Source organism: Leuciscus leuciscus, assembly GCF_965113295.1.
Source record: "Leuciscus leuciscus genome assembly, chromosome: 14".
NCBI lineage: Eukaryota > Metazoa > Chordata > Actinopteri > Cypriniformes > Leuciscidae > Leuciscus > Leuciscus leuciscus.
This window is the reverse complement of record NC_138738.1, coordinates 24,958,594-24,965,011: the sequence shown is the minus strand read 5'-3', so window position 1 is coordinate 24,965,011 and position 6,418 is coordinate 24,958,594. Positions and strand designations below refer to the sequence as shown.

At 40.6% G+C, this 6,418-nt stretch overlaps 1 long non-coding RNA gene across 1 annotated transcript in view; it reads left to right on the top strand.

Moving 5' to 3' along the window:
- Window positions 1–2,338: 2,338 nt before the first annotated feature.
- LOC309474511 overlaps window positions 2,339–6,418 on the top strand; it is a 240,002-nt gene continuing 235,922 nt past the window's right edge. Inside the window, exons 1-2 of the long non-coding RNA XR_014197348.1 lie at window positions 2,339–2,923; window positions 4,388–4,554. This is a non-coding gene — a long non-coding RNA (uncharacterized lncRNA). The remainder of the gene's footprint in view (window positions 2,924–4,387; window positions 4,555–6,418) is intronic.

The following is a 6,418-nucleotide window of genomic DNA, read 5'->3' as shown; positions in this document are numbered from 1 at the left end:
AGACTGATATTATACAGAGATCATACTATCCCTACCAATAGTGATATTAAAACACATTGTAGGCTTACTATTTAGAAATGTGCAATGTGCAATAAAGAAGTACTCTAAATAAATTGTATTTAGGGCCCAAGCCCTGAAAGGGCGAAGGCCCTATTGTTTCCGGTAGGATTATTTATTATTATTAGGGCCCAAGCCCTGAAAGGGCGAAGGCCCTATTGTTTTCGGTAGGATTATTTATTAGGGCCCAAGCCCTGAAAGGTCTCAATTTACTGTTGCCGTGGCAACGCATCAAACTTTAATATTCTTTTCGGATGCTTTTGAGACTCTTAGTATGCTTGAAATTGGATGAAACTCGACAGACACATCACACTTATTAGCCAGTAGACATGTGCAAAGTTTCAGAAACGGGCGTGGTGAGGGGCTCAGTAGCGCCACCTTTAGTCAAAAATGGGGGCTTAGTTTTAAGTAGAGTCACAAAAATCGTTATGTATATTGTTCTCATCAAGCCGGACAACTTTCTAATTTATAGACATAAGCTCTGACAAACAGGAAGTGAGATATTTTGGTTTGAATGTGATTTTTTAGAGAATTCTCTCTCTCTCTCTCTGTCTCTGTGTGTGTGTGGGGTGTGGGGGATTTGTCTGTTAGGAGAGACTGCTTTTATAATTGTTTTTCAAGGTTTCAGGGGCTTTTGGGGCCCTTAACGTGCTCGAAAACTCATGAAACTTTGCACACAGGTCAGAACCTGCGGCCATCAGGGCCTGGCTGAAGCTGGTACCCGGGCGTGGCAGGGGGGCTCAACAGCGCCCCCTGGAATGGGGTCCGAAAACTTGGTCCATAGATCAAACTAGCTTGCATGAATTAATATGAAACTCGGTACACATATAGATCTCATCGGGCCGAACAACTTTCGTGCTCTAAGTTTTGCGCCAGCCCAACAGGAAGTTATATTATGGATTGTTTGGAAAACGCTTGCTGTGGAATGTGAAATACTCCTCCTAGAGAATTCGTCCAATCCCCACAAAACTCGGTCAGCATGAAGTCAAGACATTGAGGATGCTAAATTGCGGACGGATTTTTGATATCTCGAACGGTTTGGCCGTGGCGAGGAAACGAATTTATGGCGAGAAAAGAGAAACACGAAGTGTTATAACTTCTGCACACATTAACTGATCTTGATGAAACTTCAGCAGTGTGTTCGTGGTAAGAGGCCGATCAGATGGATGTAACTATTGTGAGTCAAAGTTATAGCGCCACCAACTGGTAGCAGGAAGTGTGTCACTTTCAAAATGCTTTTGACAAAAGTGGGGGGGTTAGTTTTACCCACAGTTATAAAAATCAGTACGTATATTGGTCTCATCAAGCCGGACAACTTTCTAATTTACAGTCATTAGCTCAGACCAACAGGAAGTCAGATATTTTGGTTTGAATGTGGATTTCTTTGCAAAATCAGCCTCTGAATTTTTACCCACTCCTCTTAAGTGGTTTATTTTATTCCCACAAAACTTTTTCAACATGATGAAAATACATTAAAGATGCTAAATTGTAAACGAATAATAAATATCTCAAACGGTTTTGCTATGGCGAGGGATTAAAGTAATGTCAAAAAAGGAAACACTAAAAACCTCCTATCTTCTAAAAATGTAATTATACACCATTTATTTCTATATAAAATTATACAAATATCAGAACTAAACCCATTTTATTCTTTTTTTTTCTATTAATAATTGTTTAAGTTTAAAAATATCCAGAATGTTTTTTTAGTCCAAAAAATTAATTATGTAATTCATAGTGCTATACTGCCGTCTTGTGTTCAAAATCAGGTAGGCCTATTGTATCTATATGAAAATATACTAGGTATGTGACGGTGAGAATATTTCCCCACCGGAAAGCTGGGGGCTTTTGAATCGCTAACTTAAAAACGAAAGTAAAATATGTTCGTCCGCACAGACATTGATAATGGTGCGGAGCAGAGCGAGCGTTTTCAATGAATTCCTATGGAAGTAGGAATGAATATATATATATATATATATATATATATATATATATATATATATATATATATATATATATATAAAACTATATATATATATGTGTGTGTATATATATATATTTATATATTTATATATATATATATATATATATATATATATATATATATATATATATATATATATATATCTGCGAGCAGCGATGGAGGGCCCAAGCCGGTGACACCGCCACCCCGGTGCCTTTAGTGTAACTAAAGGCACCAGGGTGGCTGTGCCACCGGCTTGGGCCCGCAATCACTGCTCGCAGCTATATTTAAACTTATTATTATTCTTACTAAAAAATACAACTCAAATTCCTCCTAGAGCTTTAACTCTACATACTCCAAACTTGGCTCAGACACTCAAACTGTTCTGACTCGAGATGCTTTATCTTTTCAGACTGATCGGACTGACGGTTATCCTAAAAATGACGATCAAAACTCGGAAAAACTCCCATTGACTTAACATTGGGGAGTTCTAAAAAATTCTAATCCAAACTGACGTTTTCACACACACACAGGTTGCTAAGTTATTCTGGGTGGTTGCTAGGCAGTTGCTAGGGTGTTCTGGGTGGTTGTTAGGGTGTTTCTAGGCGATTGCTAGGGTATTCTGGATGGTTGCTAGGCGGTTGTTAGAGTGTTCTGGATGGTTGCTATGGTGTTGCTAGGCGGTTGCTAAGGTATTCTGGTTGGTTGCTAGGCGGTTGCTAGGATATTTTGGGTGGTTGCTAGGGTCTTATGGGTGGTTGCTAGGCGGTTCCTAGGGTGTTATGGGTTGTTACTTGGATGTTTTGGGTGGTTGCTAGGGTGTTGCTAGGTGGTTGCTAGGGAATTTTGGGTGGTTACTAGGGCGTTCTGGGTGGTTGCTAGGCGGTTACTAGGGTGTTCTGGGTGGTTGCTGGGCGGTTGCTAGGGTCAAGTCAAGTCAAGTCAAGTTTATTTGTATAGCGCTTTTCACAATACAGATTGCATCAAAGCAGCTTCACAGTATTAAATTAAAATAATACAACAAAGTTTGTTTCAAGAGGAATTTATTGATTGATAAAATTAAATTAAATATCCCCAAAATATCCCCAACTGAGCAAGCCAAAGGCAACAGTGGCAAGGAACCGAAAAACTCCATCAAGTGACCTAATGGTGTCCTAAAACTCCATCAGGTGCCTTAATGGAGAAAAAAAAACCTTGGGAGAACCCAGGCTCAGTCGGGGGCCAGTTCTCCTCTGGCATTGGATAGAGGCCGGATTGTAGTTTGAACTGTAGGATTATATGAATGCCTGGCTGAAGAGATGCGACTTTAATCTAGTTTTAAACTGGGAGAGCGAGTCTGAGCAACGAACAGTATCAGGAAGACTATTCCAGAGTTTTGGAGCCAAATGTGAAAATGCTCTCCCTCCTTTGGTGGTTCTGGATATCCTAGGTATGACCAAAAGCCTTGAATTTAGTGATCTCAAAGAGCGCGATGGATTATAGGGCGATAGAAGATCCGTTAAATAGACTGGAGCTAAGCCGTTTAGGGCTTTATAAGTCAGTAGCAATACCTTGTAATTAATACGGAACTTTATAGGTAACCAATGCAGTGATGATAAAATCGGTGTTATATGATCATATTTTCTTGATCTCGTAAGAACTCTAGCGGCGGCATTTTGGACTAACTGTAGCTTGTTTATTGAGGATGCAGGACAACCAGCTAATAAAGCATTACAGTAATCCAGTCTCGAGGTCATGAATGCATGAACTAACTTTTCTGCATCAGAAACTGATAGCATATTACGTAGCTTAGCAATGTTTCTAAGGTGGAAAAAGGCTGGTTTTGTAACATAAGAAATATGATTTTCAAAAGACAGGTTGCAATCGAGTATAACACCCAGGTCTTTTACTGTAGAGGATAAAGTAACAGGACATCCTATGATGTTAAAGTTGTATTGTGCGAGGTTTTGTGGGCGGTTTTTTGAACCGATAAGTATTACCTCTGTCTTGTCTGGATTTAATAAAAGAAAATTACGCGTCATCCAATCTTTTATATCTTTAACACACTCTGTCAATTTGGAAAATGTAGCGTTTTCATCCGGCCGTGATGAAATATATATTTGAGTGTCATCAGCATAACAATGGAAACTAATTCCATGTTTCCTTATAATATTTCCAAGTGGCATCATATATATTGAAAATAACAGAGGGCCTAATACAGATCCCAGATCCCCTACAGATAACATACATAGGGTGTTATGGGTGGTTACTTGGGTGTTGCTAGGTGGTTGCTAGGGTATTTTGGTTGGTACTAGGGTGTTCTGGGTGGTTGCTAGGCTGTTTTGGTTGGTTGCTAGGTGGTTGCTAGGGTATTTTGGGTGGTTACTAGAGTTTTCTGGGTGGTTGCTAGGTGGTTGCTAGGGTGTTCTGGGTGGTTGCTATGTTGTTGCTAGGTTATTTTGGGCGGTTGCTAGGGTTTTTGGGTGGTTGCCAGGCGGTTGCTAGGGTGTTCTGGGTGGTTGCTATGGTATTGCTAGGCAGTTGTTAAGGTATTCTGGGTGTTCATATTAAAGGGATTAGATGATAACATGTGTGTGGTTGCAGTGCATTGACGAACGATCTAACGTTGTGCATTTGTGCATTGCATTGAAGAATAACAAACACATGCAAACACATGCACTTCTTGCATTGCATCGCATAGCACACCAGAACTAACTCATTCCCGTGTTCATTTTAAGGGATTAGATGATATAACATGTGTGTTGTTGCACTGCATTGCACGAACGATCTAACGTTGTGCATTTGTGCATTGCATTGAAGAATAACAAACACATGCAAACACATGCACTTCTTACACTGCATTGCACACCAGAACTAACTCATTCCCGTGTTCATATTAAGGGATTAGATGATAACATGTGTTGTTGCACTGCATTGCACGAACGATCTAACGTTGTGCATTTGTGCATTGCATTGAAGAATAACAAACACATGCAAACACATGCACTTCTTGCATTGCATCACATTGCACACTAGAACTAATTCATTCCCGTGTTCATATTAAAGGGATTAGATGATAACGTGTGTTGTTGCACTGCATTGCACGAACGATCTAACGTTGTGCATTTGAGCATTGCATTGAAGAATAACAAACACATGCAAACATATGCACTTCTTGCATTGCATCGCATTGCACACCAGAACTAACTCATTTCCGTGTTCATATTAAAGGGATTAGATGATAACATGTGTGTTGTTGCACTGCATTGCACGAACGATCTAACGTTGTGCATTTGTGAATTGCATTGAAGAATAACAAACACATGCAAACACATGCACTTCTTACATTGCATCGCATTGCACACCAGAACTAACTCATTCCCGTGTTCATATTAAAGGGATTAGATGATAACGTGTGTTGTTGCACTGCATAGCACGAACGATCTAACATTGTGCATTTGTGCATTGCATTGAAGAATAACAAACACATGCAAACACATGCAAACACATGCAAACACGTGCAAACACATGCACTTCTTGCACTGCATGGCACACCAGAACTAACTCATTCCCGTGTTCATATTAAGTTATTAGATGATAACATGTGTGTTGTTGCACTGCATTGCACGAACGATCTAACGTTGTGCATTTGTGCATTGCATTGAAGAATAACAAACACATGCAAACACATGCAAACATATGCAAACACATGCAAACACAAGCACTTCTTGCACTGCATGGCACACCAGAACTAACTCACTCCCGTGTTCATATTAAAGGGATTAGATGATAACATGTGTGTTGTTGAACTGCATTGCACGAACGATCTAACGTTGTGCATTTGTGCATTGCATTCAAGAATAACAAACACATGTAATCACATGCACTTCTTGCATTGCACACCAGAACTAACTCATTCCCTCAAAACGACCCAAAATACCATGGCAACCGCCTAGCAACACCATAGCAACCACTCAGAAAACCCTAGCAACCGCCTAGCAAACACCCAGAATACCCTAGCAACCGCTTAGCAACCACCCAGAACACCCTAGCAACCGCCCAAAAGACCCTAGCAACCACATAGCAACCTCCCAAAAGACCCTAGCAACCAACCAAAATATCCTAGCAACCGCCTAGCAACCACCCTGAATACCCTTGCAACGGCCTAGCAACACCATAGCAACCACCCAGAACACCCTAGCAACCACCTAGCAACCACCCAAAATACCATAGCAACCACCTAGCAACAACTTAGCAACCACCCAGAACACACTAGGAACCACCTACCAACCACCCAGAACACTTAAGTAACTACCCAAAATACCCTAGCAACCACCTAGCAACCGCCTAGCAACACCATAGCAACCACCCAGAACACCCAAGCAACCACCTAGCAACCGCTTAGCAACACCATAGCAACCA